The sequence below is a fragment of the Camelus dromedarius genome, chromosome 2 (genome assembly GCF_036321535.1).
Source record: "Camelus dromedarius isolate mCamDro1 chromosome 2, mCamDro1.pat, whole genome shotgun sequence".
NCBI lineage: Eukaryota > Metazoa > Chordata > Mammalia > Artiodactyla > Camelidae > Camelus > Camelus dromedarius.
The window spans coordinates 2,653,550-2,671,917 of NC_087437.1; the positions used below are offsets into that span (position 1 = coordinate 2,653,550).

The following is an 18,368-nucleotide window of genomic DNA, read 5'->3' on the forward strand; positions in this document are numbered from 1 at the left end:
CCAGGAGACCCCAGCCCTGCGTATCACCAGGACAAGCTGGGATGAGCACAGCACTTCTCTGTCATTTGTCATTTCTCCCTGTGGAAGGAGCTGTGAGACCCTCAGCAGTGGAGAGAGATGACAAGGAGCACAAGGAACAGAGGAGAAAGAGGCCAGATGGAGCTCAGGCTGGCTCCGCACCGTCCCTCTAAGCTCCGCTCACCCCACAAACGCACCAAGTGTCCCAGACCACCTCGAGCTCAGGTGGGCCCTCTCCCCAGGCCTGCTTCCCAACTCCAGCCCCCCCACCAGGCTCTTTACTCCTGGGCGCCCCCACATTGTCCCCCTCCCACCCCCTCTGAGCCCCACTGAGGAGCCTGTAAGGCCTCAGCACCCCCAACCTCGCACAGTCCTCCCCAACCTGGGGTCTCTGTGGAGGAGGGCGGGGCAGGAAGACACACTGCCCAGTGTTGCTTGGTGATGTCTGGGGTCTTATTTTCCTTTGTGCATGTCTACAGTTTGTATTTTTCTAGTGTGATCGCATATTACTTGTGTATATAAAGGAATAAATAAAAATCTTATTAAAGAAAAAGATGTGAAAGCCACAGGAACTGCGGAGACACAGAGATCGGTGGAAAAAAATGAACACAAAATATATATTTTCACAGCTACTAGTTCAGCCATCACATGTGTTTCACAGTAAAAAGTCTTATTTTTGTATTTGGTGGTGGTGTAGCAGTTTTCATTACACAGGATGCCCCTTGAAGCTGGGCCTCCCCACAAAGCCCACAAAGGTGGGTTCACCCCTGCTTGGGGAGCTTCCAACCTGAGAGGGAGGAGAGGTGGTAAACCCCGATCCCACGGTGGGCAGGGACCCAGCACTGCCTGCCTGCTCCAGCCTCTCCTTCCTGGACCTGCAGTCGGATGGGCCTGGAGGGCAGGTGACATGGAAGAGGTCAGAGACCTTGCCCTTCACCTTCCTCCCCTGGAGCAGGGCTGCAGCCCCTGGAGAGATGGACAGATGGACAGATGGGCCGTGAGCCACAGGAAGGGACACCATCAGGACCCAGGACATGCCGAGGCCCAGGGAGGCAGTGGTAGAGAATAGGTGGGTATGCAGTGTGCGAGGAGGGCTTGGGCGTGAAGTCAGGGAAGCTGCAGGGAAGACCCAGCAGGATGCCTCTGGGGTGGGCAGGAGGGAGGTGTGGAGAGGCCTAGAGTCTGGGTAGGCAGGAGTCTACACTGCAGATGCTGCTTGGCAGGGGGTCCAGGCAGGAGATGGACCCGGATTAGGAAGGGGCAATGGGGAAGGAGAAGAGTGAATCCAGAGGGTTTAGCAGAGTTCCTAGCCACGGGCCATGGCACCCAGGCTCATTTTCTGTCAGCTCTAGGGCACCAGGTCCAGGGAAATGTGAGTTTCCTTTGAGAGGTTGGATGTGAGGGGCTCTGCTGGCCTGCAGAGGCCTGCTGGGTGGTCTGAGCACAGGACCCATTGGGCAGCTGCCTGGAGGAAGGAGCTGGAGGCCTTTGGTCAGGCAGGGGTCGTGGAGCACTGGCCTGAGGAAATGGAAAAGGCCAGACACAGCTTGGAGCTCAGGGGGCCTGGAAAGTCCTGGGAAGGGCAGCTGGGCCTCCAGCAGGGAGAGCGGCCTCCTGGGCCTGGTTTTGGGGGCAGGAGAACGCCACCAGAACCTTCGTGGGGTTCAGGCCCATCTGCCAGGAGCGTTTCAGGCAAGGATGCTCCGTGGGGAGTGGGGCTTGGAGCCCCAGCCCGTGGAGGCAGCGAGGCCGGATGAGCTGCCACGACGCCACCGCAGCGCCCACGAGGCTGGGCAGGAGGAGCCCAGCTTCCTTCTCCTCCTTGATCCGCTGTCCTCTGTTGAGCAACGTCTTTGTTCAAATTGCCCACCTTCCCACTGACCCCACGGAACTCAGGACCTGAGGACGAATCTCCTCGTAGGAGTCACCTTCCTGAATAAAGGGCGAGCTGGACACACTGCGTATTCCCGGACCTTGCCCGGGTTTGCAGCCCTGAACAGCACTTGCAGGGGCAGGGGGCAGCTCCTCCCGGGGTAGGGGTAGCTCATGCTGCCTGGGGACTGGGGGTGGGGGGAGAAACACTAGCTGCAGCACAGGGGTGCTAGGACCTGGTTCGCACCCCGCTCTGCTCGGCGTTTCCTCGGCGCCACAAGCAGCTGCACCGCGCGCCCTGCTCAACCCGGCCGCGGGTCTCGAGTCCCACCCTGCCCTCTGACCCGCCCCCTTCCCGCCCACTGCCCTGGCCGGTCCCCGCTCCCCGCTCGCCCTGGGCAGTCCTCTCGCCCCCGGCCCACCGCCGCACCCCCTGACCAGCCCCGCCCGCAGCCCGGTCCCCGCGGCAGCCAGAGCGCGACTGGCTGAGCGGGCGCCCCGCGGCCGAGGGCGCAGCGCCCCGCAGCCCCGGCCCGCCAAGCGTGGCGCCGAGGTGCGGGCCGTGCAGGCTGCAAGCGGGCGGGGAAGGGGGCGCGAGCGGCGCCCTAACCTGTGGCTTGTGCCACAGCGCCTCGTGGACTTGCTTGCCACCCTGGTCCTGCTTCTCGGAGTCAACGCAGCGTCCGCGGAGCCAGGTAAGGCCGACGGGGCCCGAGAGTGCTTGCCCCGGGCCCGCCCGCCTCCCGCCGCACTTTGTGCTGGTCTCCGGCCAGTCCCGGGTGGCCGCAGCCTCAGCCCAGCCTGTCTCGGCTTCGCCCCCAGGAGGCGGCCCCGGCTCCACCCACGCGCGCGGGTGGCCCTCCGGGTCGGTCGGAAGGGCGACGGGGTCGGGCTGGGGCCATGCGTCCTGACTGTCCCGCGCCAGCCATTCATTCCTGGGCTTTGGCGATTCGCGCCATCTGGGCGCACCTCCGGGCCGGCTGGAGATAGTGCGAGGCGTCCGTGTCCAGAGTACCTTGTGTCCTGACCAAACCTCGGCGACTTTTCGGGGAAGTTGGTGCTCTTGGTAGACAGCGCTGCCGGGGCCAGCAAGGGCTCCAGGCTTTGATCGTGGTGGCAGCTGTTTCCCGTGCAGTGGCTCGGAGACCCTTGGACATCCAATACTGGCCCGCTGGGCCTGTGTCACTGTCACTGGCCTCGTCCCTCCCAGCACCTAAATGGCCACTGTGGGTCACACCTCTCGGCCCAGGTGTGATCGTGCCCAGAGTCCCGCAGGTTGATGTGTAGCGAGAGTGGGCATCACTGTCTTATTCCTGAGTTTAGAAGAAAAAGTCTTGTTTTTTCCCTTAAGTGCCTTAAGTTCCTGACAATAAGGTAATACACTTCCTTGGAGTACGGTGGGTTGACATATTCTCTCATCTAATCACATAGGCCGTCGTGTTATTTCAAAAGGAGAAAGTGATGTTTACCCGAAGGCGTAGGCCTAAGGTGGGGCGGCACCAGCGGAAGAGCGTTCAGCCACGAGAGAATAAGTTCTTCTGAAAGTTGTGCCAACTGCATCTGAACAGCACCCGCTGTGCCTGGGTTTGGGGGTGCAGAGGAGATGACCTAGTTCTGTTGCTCCACGAGATTTTAATAGGATCGGGGACCTGGCAGGGCTCCGGCGGGCCCTGTGTGGCCACGCCCTGAGTGCTGCTCCCTGATTCCCAGGTCCAGGGCAGCCCCTCATGGCCCCACAGATGGGCGGGTCAGACTGCTCTGCTCTGCAGACCTTTCTCCCCTCTAAAATGAGTACAAGGTGTTCCCAAATCTCAACCAGATCTTGAGAAAACAGGAAAAGCCAGAGGATGTCTCCGGTGTTGCGGTTGTACAGTTTCCCGGACTCCAGGCAGAGACGTGATCTGTGCTTTTCTGGCAATCACACGGCCTGTTTCTTTTCCCATAGACTTTCCAGTTTAAATTTAGGGTAGACAAGAGAAAGACAGTGCAGAACAGGTGACACATGTTCTCTGCATGTGTCGTTAGGTCTGGAGCTTCCTGGCGGCCCATCAAGCAGAGCACTCAGCAAGGCCTCACGGGCGAGTGGGGTGAGCAGGGGGGCCGGGAGGGTGATGGTGCAGAGGGCAGGCGGCCCCGGGGTGGGCCCCGCCTGATGTAAGAAGTTGGGTCTCCATCCAGTCGGTGCTCACTGGGCCTCAGTTTCCTCTTCAGACGAATAATGGCTTCAGAGGAAATCACCTGCAAGCCTTCTCCAGCCCTAACTTTTTATAAACAGCCCTTCTAGAAGACTGAGAGCTATTAAATACCTACCCCGCTCTTCAACGTTGTGGGACTGCATTTACAACGCAGAGGAGGAGAAAGGCCGACCACCCGCCCGCGCTCAGGGAAGCATCCAAACAGATGACAGACATCAAAGCTGTGGGGTTTCTTCTGTTAGAGGATAAGGCATGGTCTCCAACTGCTTTGAATTGCTGCCTTTGTGTGATTTCGGTGTATTTCAACTGTGACATTTCTGAGGCATTTATGTGTCGAAAGATGTGTTACACACCCCCGGAATGACTAAAGAGGGTAAGGTCCAGGCCCTTCGACCAGAGTGCTCACCGCACTGGCTGAAGCAGCGGGAGTGGGTGTGGGGAAGTTGAGGCAGTAAGTAGGCCCTACCTCCCTGTGTCTCACAGAGCATGCCCGGAGGGGCCCAGGAAGTCAGCTGACAAGTTCACAGGCAGTGCTGAGCCTGCTCCCCCGAGGAACTGCAAGATGCCAGACTTTGGGTCAGGGAGGGCCCTCTGAGGAGGAGTCAGTCAAGGAAAGAGGAGGTGGAAGGCCGTCCCAGACAAAGGCCCTCTCGTGGGCAGGCGAGGGCCTGAGCAAGGGATGGGGGTGCAGAGAACAGGAGGACCAGAGGGGCCTGCGGGAGGAGAGGCGTTGCATGGCCTGGGGGGCCCCTCAGGAATAGCCAGGCCAGGGGAAGTGTTAAGGCCAGAAATGGTGTCATCACATTTGTATTTAGAGGTATGTCCATGCGTCCCTTGCCCCTGGCCCCCCACCTGTCTGTCTCACTGTCAACCTCCGGGCCCTGTGGTGCCTTTCCCTGGCCCAGGCTGCACCTGCTTCTGCACGGAGAGCCCACACCCCGGCCACAGCAGCGGTGACATGTGCCAAGGCGCCTCCGAACTTTCTCTTGGAGACACAGTGGTCCCTTTGGCATCTGGATGAAAGGTCACTACCTTTTGAATTCTAAGGGGAAAGAAATGGAATTTATGGGTTGAAATAGAGGACTCCCTAATTCCTAGTCAGACAAAAGAGAGGCCTGGTTGTGTGCATGGCTGTAAATGAAACCAGCGTCCTCCGCCTGAGACTAGCAGGTTGGAATGCAGTCTGCAGTCGTGGGCCCGGGTTGAACAAAGGCTCCTGCCACGACAGTGCCTGGACTTGTAGGGCTGCACGGGGCTCCCATCCCAAGGCTGAGGCAGGGCCCCACAGGCCAGCCCTGCAGATGGTTGCTGGCAGCCCGTGGAGTCTGTCATCTCTGTAGGTTTAGTGTCCTGCCCGTTACAGAGCTGGAGCCCGGGTCACCCAAATGGCTTCTCCAGTGTGCGTGGCAGAGGCCCCCACGGTCCCTCTGGGAGCTGTCACTGCTGCCCTCCGTGGTGCCCACGGAGAGGGTTCCAGAGCCGGTGGGCATGTCGTCAGGGTGCGGGGCCAAGTGCGGGGCCAAGTGCGGATCCCCGCCGGCCCCGCCAGCTTCTTCAGCTCCAGCCTCTTTGGCCTTGAGGCCCAGCCCTAAGGGCTCTGCAGCGCCCGGATGTGCGGACGTCAGGCCTGGTCTTCAGCCCACGCTCTGCCGGTGGCCGGGCTGCCTGGGTCCCTCTGTGAAGCGGCCGGACGCGCACGCGGAGGGTGTCACCCACAGAGCACTTGGGAGCCCTGGTGTGCCTGTCCCCTGCACCAGGCGTCTCAAGGGCTACCTTGTCCTCCACAAGCACATCTTCCAAAGTCTAAATCACGTTTGTCTTTCATACCTGGAAAGGCTCTGTCTGCCATCCCTTCGGCCACCCCGGGGAGCCTCTCTGACGCGCCGTCTCCTCTCCTCACGCAGGAAGCCTACGTGATGGCCAGTGTGGGCAGTCCTCACGTGTGCCACCTGCTGGGCATCCGCCTGGCCTCCCCGGTGCAGCTCATCATGCAGCTCATGCCCTTCGGCTGCCTCCTGGACCACGTCCGTGAGCACAAGGATGGCATCGGCCCCCAGCGCCTGCTCACCTGGTGCGTGCAGATCGCAAAGGTGAGTCGGAGGAGCACATGGAGCAGGCGGCCCGCTCTGGGAGCAGGGCAGATACTACCTCAGAGCAGGACTAGCAGCTGCCTCAGCTTGCGGCTCCCGCCCTCATCTCCTGGGGCGACGCGATCATTAGTGAGAGACCCAGAGAAAAGCTGCAAGGGGGCAATCAAGACAACTGGAAAATCAACAGTTACGTTCTCCATCCGGGGATAACCGGGAGTTTGCCAAGTGTGTGTGTGTGTGTGTGTGTGTGTGCGCGCGCGCACGGACACGTGTGTACACAGTGTACACTTTTATTTGGGATCAATTGAATTGATTGTCTTTCACATTAGATCAGCGCCTGTCCTACTGAACACTGAAAATCTAGTTGTTTAGCTACCTTCGCACAATTGTCTCTTTGTTGGGTTGCCTTAGTGTGAGGACGTGGGGACCCCCACCCATCACTTGGTTCTTGTCACTCTCACGCCATATGCCTGGTCACAGAACTGAGCAGTTACACGCCATTGCTACATGCTGGTCCTGGTGGGGCCTGTGTGCCCCAGACTCTGTGGTGTCCTGAAGATGCTGGTATTTCTCTGTGCGACTGTCTTATTAGTTTCCTGGTGCTACACCAAAAATAGCCACAAGTCTGCTGGTTCCCACAACAGGAGTTAGTCTGGAGGTCGGAAGTCTGAAGTCAAGGTGTCAGAAGGGCCATCGCCCTGCGAAGGCTCTAGGGGAGACTCCTCCCCCCCCCCAGTTCCGGTGGTCCAGGCACTCCCAGGCCTGCGGCCGCATCCCTCCCATCTCCACCTCCATCCTCACATGGCCTCCTTCCCCATGCCTGACTCCACATCACCTTCTTCAAAGACATGAGTCACCCCTACATCGAGGAGGATTTCGTCTCGAGATCTTTAACTAAGTAGGTCTAAACCCTATGTCTGAATGAGGTCACATTCTGGGGTTCTGGAGAGACATGAAAATTTGGGGGGGACACTGCAGCCCAGTTCAGTGGCTGATGTGGGGGAGGAGGTGCTTAGCTCTGAGTAGTTTTCCCTGAATGTAGAATTATTCCTGGAGGTCTCCTCTGAACCCAGAAATTCTTCCTGAGTCTCTTCCCTGATCATCTAAGGCAGAAGGGTCACCAAGGGAGCACCCTCCACCCCAGGCAGCCTCTACTACCTTGCTGAATTTGCTTTATTTTTTTAAAGCACATATTGCTACCTGGGAAGATCTGGTTTCTTTACTTGTTTACTGGAGACTGGGAGCTGAGCTCTGTGGGAGCCGTGCCCTGGCTGCGCCCTGCCTCTGGCGGGGAGCCCAGAACCCTGCACAGCCGGGGTCATCTCCTGCCTGGCCGCTAAGTCCCAGCTCACCAGAGAGCTCCCAGAGACTCAGCATTTCTTAACTGAGTATCTGTGTCAATTCGCAGCTGCACAAAAGTGGCTTTTTATGTGATGGGACACACAGCCTTGGCAAATTTTGCCCAACACAGAGCTAGAGTTATGGTTCCATGGATTCAGCTCTCAGTCCTGGCTTTTGTTAGGCAGGTGGTCTCTCTGCCCCTCGTCTGTGTGGCTGAAGGTGGGGCTCTGCCGTCTGTCCCCCTCAATCCCCTGCAGGACCTCCAGGAAGCACCCGCCTCAGGCCCCAGTGCCCGGATGCTCACTCCTCTGTTTTCCCCCATGTCCCATGTTCTGACTAGTTAAAGTTGGATTAATGACTAACATCTAAGCTGCAACCTTGTCTTATTCAAGTTCCGTACCAACTCTTATCCCTTAGAGCAGCGCCCCCTGTTCTGGGTCTTCTCTTGTACACGAGCTTTTCCCCTCTCGCCTTTGCAATCTTACATTCACATCTGCCTGACCACAAGTCTGCATGATTGGAACTTTCTGTGACCCTCAAAATCAGTCATCTACAACGTGAGCTAAATACAAAACCCCAGATCTGACAGTGCCCGCCGCAGAACGAATTCAGCTCTGCCCGGGCCCCGGTCAGGGGTGAGTTTCCAAAGTGCATGAGTTGAGTTTCCCAGGCCCCAGTCAGGGGTGAGTTTCCAAAGTGCATGAGTTGAGTTTCCCAGGCCCCAGTCAGGGGTGAGTTTCCAAAGTGCATGAGTTGAGTTTCCCGGGCCAGAAAGTTTTCTCTGTGTAACATTACTCACAATTTCAATCTGCTGTTTAAATCCAGTGCTCTGCCAGTGGTACTTCGTTTGGGTTTACCTCCATCTGGAGTCCTTTCACGTTGCAGCTGGCAGCCTTTGTCTGTGACAGAACCGCATTTCACAAGAGAAACCTACCCCATGGCACTGGAATAGCTGTAGTGAGGCAGTGTCTGTCCCTGGAGGGAAAGGAAAACAATAATTTCCTCAGTTGTAAAGAGAGAAATTTGCTCTTGGGTTAGTGTCTATTCCCCTAAGTAGTGAACAGTGTTCTTTGTAAAAGTTAGAAGTGAAACTACCCAGGAATACTTAGTGGCTGACCGGAAGCTAAACCTGCTGACGCTACTGCCTTATAAACGTCCTCACTGATTCACAAAGGCACGGGCTCTCCTGGGAAGTTCTCCAAATACCGGTGGAGAGCTCGGCACTGTTATGCAAGTTTCTTGTCCCGGCTAAACTGCTAAGAGGATGCATAAAATTCTATCACCCAGGTAAAAGGAAAAAGAAAAAAAAAACAAACAAACAAAACCCAGAGATGGCCTAGGGAGGAAACCAGGGTGGGGCTGGGAGAGCAGGGACGCCCTTCTTTGCGTGGTGAGAGTGGACTCTAGGCCTGGGCCCGGCGGGTGCTCACTCGTCAGAGAGATGATCACCTCCTAAACTCCAGGCTCATGGAGGCACAGGTGGCACTCACTCACTAGGAGCGACTCAGGTGCTTCAGAACGTGCCCCCATTCTTTCTTGCTACATAAACCAGCTAGTAAGTCCCAAAATAATCTGACAGCACAAAAATGTAGTAAAATCTTCTCATCCAAGAGATGCTGTTATCAGTTCAGTTCAGAGAACACGCCTGCTGGGCCGGGCTCTTCCTTTAGGGCATCTCAGAGCCCTGCACCTGTCAGCCATCCAGGCTGCGATTAATCTAACATTGTCCTGAATCTTTGGGACCGCAGAGCTTTCTTATTCCCTAGTGCGGATTAAGTTCTCACAAAAGTGAGTCTTCAGAGAGATGATATAAGTTACAGATCCTTGGCCAGGCCGCGGTGAGAGGTGACGGTGGCTAGGAGGGGGAGGGAGAGGCTCTGAGGAAGGAACCACAGCTCCATCAGCACCACACGACGCCTTGTTCAGTGTATAACAGAAAACTTAATAAGGATGAACTTTAAAAAACATTCCGTTCAAAGGATCCACTTTTCAAATATGCAGGATACTTAGTTTGGTCTAAATGCATTTGACAAAGCCCTAGGTGTTTTCACTGCTCACAGTTCTAAGAGCTCTTAGGGCATGTGAGCAGCTGAGGGAAGGCACGTCCAGGTGAGGAAGGAAGGTGGCCACGCACTAAGATGTCACAGAACATCCGGGCCACATGTGCCTGGTTCTAAGTGCCACGTCATGGAACCCACGTTGACAAATTATAATGTGGCCTTGATGGACGAGCAGGAGTGGGAGAGAATGAAATTTATGCTGGAGGAGGGTCTGGAAGAGGGGCTGACATCAGTCAGCCTCGCTCAGCCTTCGGGAGGGAGACGCCGACTGTTCTGAGCAGCTTCAAGTGCACAACTTCCCACCTGGGCCCAGGGGCCTGGCCCTCTCCCCAGGTCTGCTCCCTCATCCTGGCTTTCCTGTGCTCCAGGTCAGGACTCCTAACCGTGAGATTCCAAGCGCAGCCCGGGGTTGTTGACCCGGCCGCCAGCCTCCATCCACAGGGCCAGAGCGGACACCTAGGGGCTGACTCCCCTGCAAGGCACAAACCTGCGTAAACCCCCAGACAACAAGCCCAGAGAGAGGCCCAGAGCCACACAGCAGAGCCAATGACCAGACAGCACAGTTACTTGGATTATTTTTTAAGTTTATTTTACATTCTTGCAGAAAAGGTCACAGCGGAACTTCATCAACATAAATGACCACTTCACAGTATGTCATTATAAAGCCAAAAGCTGCTGTCCCACCAAAGTTTATGTATCAACTCTAGGACATTTCGCTTCTTCATTTCTTGGGCATTTGCCCGTCAGCGTCAGGTAACACGTGAAACGCACATATATAAAGAAGACAGGCGTTCTTATCTCCCCAAACTTACAGACAGGCGAGGAAAACAGATGCACACAGAGCTAGTGGTGCAGCAGGGAAGGAGTGGGTTAGAGCAGGCGGGCTGAGGGCCCCGATGCCCAGAGGCTGCTGTGCAGGTCACACGGGTATCAGCAGAGTGGGCTCAGTGTGCTGGCCACGCGCCAGTCCAGGGAAGACAGTGGTGAGAAAGCCAACCCGTCCCTCACCCTCAAGAGCCCCATGCTGTGGACGTGAGTGAGAACCTGACTGTGTCCTGGGGACCGTCTGAGGGGGGCAGCCCGTGAGAGGTGGCTGGGACGCTGAGGACTGTGGAAGGGGTGAGGGGCCGGGAGGAGCCAGGAGGGGAGGGAGCAGAGGGGGGCCACCCCCAGGGCCAAGCAAGCCCAGCTTCATCACAAAAGCAAAGGGCGCCACATGGAATATATTCATTATCAGACTTTTGTGGAAAGTGTAGCAGGACAGGGCAGCCTAATTCAAGGTCATGGCAGAAGAGGTGGAGAAGAGAGGGTGGAGCTGACGTTCAGGAGGAAATGAACAGTGAAAGCAGTGACGGAGCTCTCCCTGGGCCCCATCCTAAGTGCTCCACGTGGATTGTAATCACTTAATCCCCCGAGTAGCCCATTTTACATATGGGGAAAGTGAGGCCTGGGGTGTTTTGGTCACTTGCGAAGGTCTCAAGCTGGCAAGCAGCAAAATCAGGATCTGACTTGGGGCATCCTTGCCAGCACTTGACCTCATGGTCAGAGTAGGACCCGCAGGCCTGAGTCCAGCTGTGCTGCTGTTCCCGCACAGCAGGAGGCTGGTGCCGAGCCATCTCTGGGTGGGACAGGGTGTTCTCACACTTTCCTGCCTCCCCTGAGGGCAGGTGTTCGGTGGGGTGGAGGCCAGGCTTTCCCTTACTCTCCTCCCCAGACCCCCCACCTACCCCTCCACGCCTACTTTCTGCCTTTCTGTCTCCACCAAGGCAGCGCTCCTCCGGCTTCTCCACTTGGTGGCTGATAAACAGACCAGAAATCCAGCTCACTCCTGCCTCTCCCTTGGGGCTCCTCCCTGGAGTTGTGGGGTGCTGCAGCGCCTGGGAAGACAGCCCGCACATGTCAAGCCTTCCCCAGGCCTTTCTTCTTCCGAGGGTGCTGTGCCAGGAGTCTTTAAAGCCCATATGCAGTGGCCCTGAGTCTCCTGTGCACCCAGGGCAGCTCCTCAAATAGCCTTTTAGTCTGAGTTTTGCAACACCCACCCCAGCTCTCCTATGTTAACCAACAAAATAAATCTGTTCCACTGAATTAAAGTGAGGATCTCAGAGAAGAGTCAGGGGAAATGAGTTTCCAAGAGGCCCCGCAAGGCTCACGCGCATACTGCCCCCTGTGGCTGTCTGTCTGGATCCTGAGGGCTCACAAGCCACATCAGGGCTCTTACTTTTGGTGCCTGGCTAAAATATAACTCCTCTGGGCACAGAGATGGCCTTTCAAGTTGCTTCTATACTGCAGGGCAGAGACCAGTGAAGGAAGTTTCATCAAAGTTCAGATGACCCTCATCTCGTCCTGTCATCTGATTGAAACCCCTCTGTGGATTAGCTGTGTGCTCCAGAATATGGAAATTGCTCTTTTCTCCCCTTTCCCAGCCTCCTCTGAAGACTGGTTCCTGAAAAATGTAATGATTTATTGCAGTTGCTCTGGTCCTTTAAAGACCTGAGTGGTGGGGGGGAAGTGGGACGGGGGTGCTCAGTTCCATTTGTTAGACTCACGCAGACGTGGACCTGCGCAGCGGCAGGTGTTGGGGGGGGTGTGTTTGGGGTTTTTTTTGGCATCCAAAGCAATCTTTGGACCAGTCAGCAGGCAAGTTTCACATGGAGTCCCCTACAGGAAATTAAGGACATGGTCCCAGTGGTGGTCACGGGGACTCCCAGCCCTTGGCCTGGGAAGCGTCATCCCAGCCTCTGGACCCCTGGGTGACTGTCAGGGCGGTGGTGTGGGTGCGGGACTGCCAGCCCCAGCAGGGGCTTCCTCGTGGGCCTGTTTGAAATGCCTGGCTCAGGCTGTCAGCCGCTGTTACACCCGCTCATCCCAGCCTCCATTCTTCAACAAGCTCTCGCAAAAATGCATCCAGTCTACCAAGTTCTCCATGAGGCATCTCAAGAGGCAGAGTGAAAGTTCAGGACGATAGCTAAATGTAGCTGGAGATGCCCTCTGGAGCCCTCCTTGTGGGTTTAGTGACTCCCCAGAGAGGCCCCCCCCCTCACTGGAAGCGGGAGAGGTGCCGGGCTAGGAGGTCCTACTCGGTTGGGAAGCATCTTCTCGGCGTGGCTTCCCTCTCCCTCTCCAAGCTCCACCCCTAGATAATAATTCCTAATTTGGAAGTGCTGTTCCAGGGGGACACCTGCTAGCCTCCTCCTGAGTGGACAGGAGCCCCTTAGCCTTACTTCCCAGCACCTGAGCCATCTTAGGAAGGGAAGCATTCAAGTCAAACAATGGCCGGGCAGGTGGAGCGCAGTGGCAGAGCTCATGCTTAGCACCCAGCAGGTCCTGGGTTCAATCCCCAGGGCCTCCATTAAAAATAAACAAATAGACCTAGTTACCTCCCCACCACCCAAAAACATAAGTCAAATAACATCTTAAACATTCAAGAGCTTTCTAGATAATACAAGGGAGACATGGGAATCAATCTTTTTTTACCCCCAAGAAAAGAAAACCACCAAAGGCCTCACAAACAGCCCTCCAAGACTACTTCCTGGTAGTGCCTTTGTAAGATCCTCTTTTCCTGTGATGGCTAATTTTGCTCTAGGAAGAAAATGTTTAAATTTCGCTCCAATGTGACAAGTTAATTAATTTTTTTTTTTTTTACCTAAAATCTATGCAAGAGGAAGCAAAGAACTTGCCAGAAAATTTGGGATCTATTCTTATCTACACGTGCTCCCTGTATTTGCAGTAAAATGGAGAGAGCTACAGAAAGCTGGGGAGGGAAGCAGAGTTGTTTGAACCAGTCCGTTTCCATTCCATGCCTTCTGTAAGCATGTCTGTGATGCCTCCTCTGCTGGAGAGTTCTTGAGTGTCTGGGAAGCTGGAAATGTGGTCCACCCTCCAGGCTGGAGCGAGGAAGTGGCCATTGTGAGGAGGTGGAGGGAATGTGGTACCAACAACACAGGACGTGTGCAGACCTTGACCCTCCTCCCCTCCTGCCTGCCAGTCTGACCCTGACAGTCGAGGGCTGCCACACTCATGTCCACAGTCTAGGGCTTGGTAGGGCCCCATGGAGCTAGGCTCAGTGGAACAGCCATCAGGCCAGGAGAAAGGGTGGGAAGTCACCCCCACCTGTCAGAGGAGGAGGGGCAGGTGACAAAGACACCAAGAAGGCTGTGGACAAGGACTGGAGTTGAGAGGACACACAGTCAGCCCTTCACAGCCATGATTTCTGCATCTGCAGAATCAACAAACCATGGGTAAAAAAATATTTGAGGGAAAAAAATTCCAGAAAGCTCCGAAAAATAAAATTCGAATTTTCTGGTCACAGGCAAATTTACATAGCATTTACATTGTGTTTACAGCTAGTCATATTGTATTAGGTGTTACAAGTCATCTAGAAATGACTTTAAATATGTCAGAGGGTGTATGTAGGTTTATACAAATTCTGTGCTATTTTATATAAGGGATTTGAACTTCTACAGCATTGAGTGGGAAGGAGGGGGGGGCCTGGAACTGATCTCACAGGTACCAAAGGACAACTATACATCAGAGAATTCATTACATGTCGGGCACTGTGCTGGGTGCTTCTCACATATTCTTTCTTCCTCTTACAGCCTTAATTCTAATTACAGCAGAATTATGGAGGCAGCCAGGGAGGGGTGGGGAGTGGCACTTTGTAAAGCAAATTCAATACCCACATGACTTCAATTAAAAATAGAGAAAGAGAGAGAGAGAGAGAAAATAAAACAGGACAGAACCTTCACTGGTACTGAATCCTGTAAGACAGTCCAGGAAAGCATGAAAGAGAGGGTTCCCAGCCCTGAGGCCAGGGAGGGCAGCGTCCCAGATGCGCTGGCACAGAGAAGGCGAGGCCAGGCAGGTGGTGGTGGGTGGTCCAGAACCAGGTCTCGGCCCAGGTGTGGGCCTCCTCTGGCCTCTTCTTGTTTCATCTGAGTTTGAAACCTGAGTAACTGGATGGAGATGTTAGTAAGTCAGCAGCTAGTGATGCTTCGTGTCTTCACTTTTCATCCATGGAGCAGAGAGTCACTAACGTTACAAGATGCAATTTGCTGTGTCCGTCAAGGGACGTCCCAGGATGGGCTCCAGTGCCTTCCCTGGCGTGGAGGGGCTCCGAGACTGGTGCGTACATGATACTAAACCCTGCACTAGGGCTTCCGTGGTGACTCACCCTGCCCTCTGCTTGACCCTGCGCAAGCTCTCCTGGGGTCCGCCAAGCACCCCACGCCCTCATTGCACGGCTCTGTTTCAGGGCATGAACTACCTGGAAGACCAGCGCTTGGTGCACCGAGACCTGGAGGCCAGGAACGTCCTGGTGAAGACAGCGCAGCACGGCAAGATCACGGACTTTGGGCCAGACTGCTTGGTGCCAAGGAGTACCACGCAGGAGGCAAAGTGAGGAGCTGGTGGGTGGAGGGGCGAGCACCCTCCTGCCGGCAGAATCACCGAGCAGGGGCATTCTCAGGACGTTCTGGGTGAGGTCGCAGCAGCTGTCACTGACACCTGGGTTGAGCCAGGCCTTTTGTCCAGCTCAGCCAGAGATGCTCGGGGAGCAGGATTTGCTGGGAAAGTGAGTCAAGGTCTTTCAGACACCTCGAGAAGCCAAAGGCAGTGATCACGAGTTCAGCTCCAGCTCTTAGTGACCATTCGCCAAGGTTAGGGGCCTTGAGAGCAGCGCTGAAAGCCACCCTGAGTTGTTCCAGGAGCTCCCAAAGGGCCCTGGCCGCCGTGGAGGGACAGGCCAGAAGTTCTCCAGGGGCTCCCGCAGCAGTGAGGGGCGCTGGCTTCCCATTAGGCCCTCCAGACACGCTGGGTCAGCCGCACCCCCTTCAGTTTCACTTGGCCCGCATGGCTGCAAGCCGCCGGCCCCTGCAGACACCCACAGACACCGGGCCCGACCTGGGCCCCCAGCTCCCAGCTCGGGTGCCCAGCTCAGCAGAACAGCCCACAGACCAAAGGCCCTTAGCTCTGGGGCCAAACGGACCTGTTCTCTATCAGACTAAAAGCTCTCCTCCCGCTGGGAAGGAGCCCTGGGCCTGGGGGTCGGGGTGGAGGTGGCCCCGGCTTCCTCGCCTCTGTCACTTGTAATTTGTCCCTGTGTGATTTATTGCTTTTTTTTTAACAGAGGGAAGCTAATAGCTGTCTTACTACTTTTATCTCTCATCATCCCAAGGTGCCTATCAAGTGGATGGCTTTGGAATCGATTTTACACTGAATTTATACCCACCAGAGTGATGTCTGGAGCTACGGTGAGACAAACCCCTGCGGCTGATGGATGGTGCAGAGGCTCCACTGGCTTGTGTTGTGGTCAGTTCACATGACCCATTCCGTCATCCCAGACAGTGTCCAACAGTGACGCCACCGCTGCTGCCTGTCTGTTACACTAGAACACATGAGAAAGGAAACTGGGTCTGACTACTGTACCGAATGTCACTGGGGTATCAGTGAGCCTGTCAGGAGAGAGGGCAATGGGGGGGGGACTTGAACTGAGGAAATGCCTGTACCTGCAAAATCAAACCCATCGTGACTTCTTGCCATGAATGTGAAGTGAACCAAATGCAGATGACAAGTGAGGTTTCATGGGCAGAGAAGTGTGGTTTAATGAGGGATTAACCCCGTGGCTGTTGGTCACATGGTGTGTGTAGTCTGTGTGTCAGAGAGAAGAGCGTGACAGAGATGCGCTGTGAGGAGGTGTCTGAGGGAAAATACAAGAAAGGGGGAAGTTACTGCTTCTAGCTATAGTGAGGACCATCTCACCAGGACCTGATTCACTTCCTTCTTCCACATCCCTGCAGCCCTGGGCTCCGTGCCCTGAGGTGCTTCTCCCTTCTCAAACACGCCTTTCACATCCTGGCCTCATCCTCCATGCAGAGGATCCAGAACCTGCGGGGGCCTTGCCTTGCAGGAGAGCGGCCCCGGTACATCCACTGAGTGCGTGCTAGGTGCTTCCATCTGTGTTACCACTGCCAGCTCCCTGTGTCACCTGAAATCTGCCGAAACCTTGCCAAGCACCTGATCCACATGAATCTGTGAATTTTCAGCCTGTCCCAGCTATTAAGGCAATGGAGGTGAAGCAGGGAGTCACCCCACCCCCCCCAAAAACATGTATTTGGGGAGAGCAGTATTGAAAGGAATTGCTAGGAGGAATGTAGTCATATCACAAAAACAAAGTCACATATAAAGGAACTGAATTCTAATATTTTAGTTGTGCTAATCTATTTTTAAAAATCCCCCTTTACTAACATTTTTCTATAAAAAATGTTTATGTAGTCAAGTTAAATTTTTTGATAATTCAGATTGCTTTGGTAATTTTAGTTTAATATTAAGTTTAAGAATGCTTCCAAGAGTCTCCTCTGTTAAGTGAATGTGGAGTATAATTCATAGATTTTAACTTTTAAATAAGACTTATGTTGTCTCATGAAGACAGCAATTAACCTGAACCCCCTAAAGTTTTCATACCAGTTACCTGATCATATAGGGTAATAGTTCTTGCACACCATGTTCAAGATGATGAAAAATACACAACTGTATTTAATACCTAGAAATAAATTTAACCGAGGGGGAAGATCTGTACACTGAAAACTACATGACAGTAAGAAACAAATTAAAGTAGACAAAATAGATAGAAAGATATTCCATGCTCATGGAATTAAACAATTAACAGTGCTAAAATATACCTATGCTACCCAAAGCATTCTACAGATTTAATGCAATCACTATCAAAAATACAGATAACATTCTTCACAGAACTAGAACAAAAAATTCTAAAATTTGTATGGAAACCCAAAAGACCCCCAATAGCCAAAGCAATCTTGAGAAAGAATAATGCTGGAGGCATCATGCTGTCTGACTTCAAACTCTATTCTAAAGCTGTAGTAATCGAAACAACATAGTATTGGCAAGAAAACAGACACACAGATCAATGGAACAGAATAGAGAGCCCAGAAGTAAACCCACACATATACGGTCAGTTTATTTATAACAAAGGAGCCAAGAATATACAATGGGGAAGGGCAATCTCTTCAATAAATGGTCCTTGGAAAAGTGGACAGTGACATGCAACTAAATGAAACTTGACCACTATCTTACACCATACACAAAAACTAACACAAAATAGATTAAAGACTTGAACATCGAGAACTGACTTCAAAACTCCTAGAAATGAAAATAGGCAGTAGGCTTTTTGACATTAGTCTTGTTGAAGATTCTTTGGATTTGACACCAAAAGCAAAGGTAACAAACGCAAAAATAAACAAGTGGGACTACATCAAACTAAAAAGCTCTGCACAGCAAAGAAAACCATGAAAAAATGAAAAGGCAACCTACCCAACGGGAGAGGAAATTTTCAAACAATGTATCTGATAAAGGATTAATCTCCAAAAATTTTTATCTAGCTAGCTAGCTAAATAAAAAACTCATACAATCCAATAGCAAGAAAAACTTGCAATTGAGTTAAAAAATGGGCAGAAGATCTGAATAGACATTCTTCCAAAACAAGACAAATAGATGGCTGACAGATATGTTAAAAGGTGCTCAGCACCACTAATGATCAATGCAAATCAAATGGAAAATGCAAATCAAAACCACAATGAGATACCAACTCAAATCTGTCAGAATGGCTATTTTCAAATGTACAAGAAAATAACAAGTGTCATCAAGACTGTGGAGAAAAGAGAATCCTTGTGCACTGTTGGTGGAAATGTAAATTGATGCAGCCACTATGGAAAACAGTATGGATGTCCCTCAAAAGATTAAAAATAGCTCTACCTATAATCCAGCAACTCCACTTCTGG

The 18,368-nt window shown here is 53.7% G+C and overlaps 1 long non-coding RNA gene across 4 annotated transcripts in view; it reads right to left on the reverse strand.

Annotated features, from left to right (window-relative positions):
- Nucleotides 1-18,368, reverse strand: part of LOC116156768 (uncharacterized) — a 148,644-nt gene that overhangs the window by 54,999 nt on the left and 75,277 nt on the right. For 3 of the 4 annotated variants that reach the window (XR_010382821.1, XR_010382823.1, XR_010382822.1), the window contains exons 6-7: nucleotides 15,803-15,958; nucleotides 8,316-8,491 (exon numbers count right to left, since the gene is read on the reverse strand). This is a non-coding gene — a long non-coding RNA (uncharacterized LOC116156768). Of the gene's footprint in view, nucleotides 1-6,449; nucleotides 8,492-15,802; nucleotides 15,959-18,368 lie in introns of those variants that run through there. The other variant, XR_010382820.1, reaches the window with a different exon arrangement.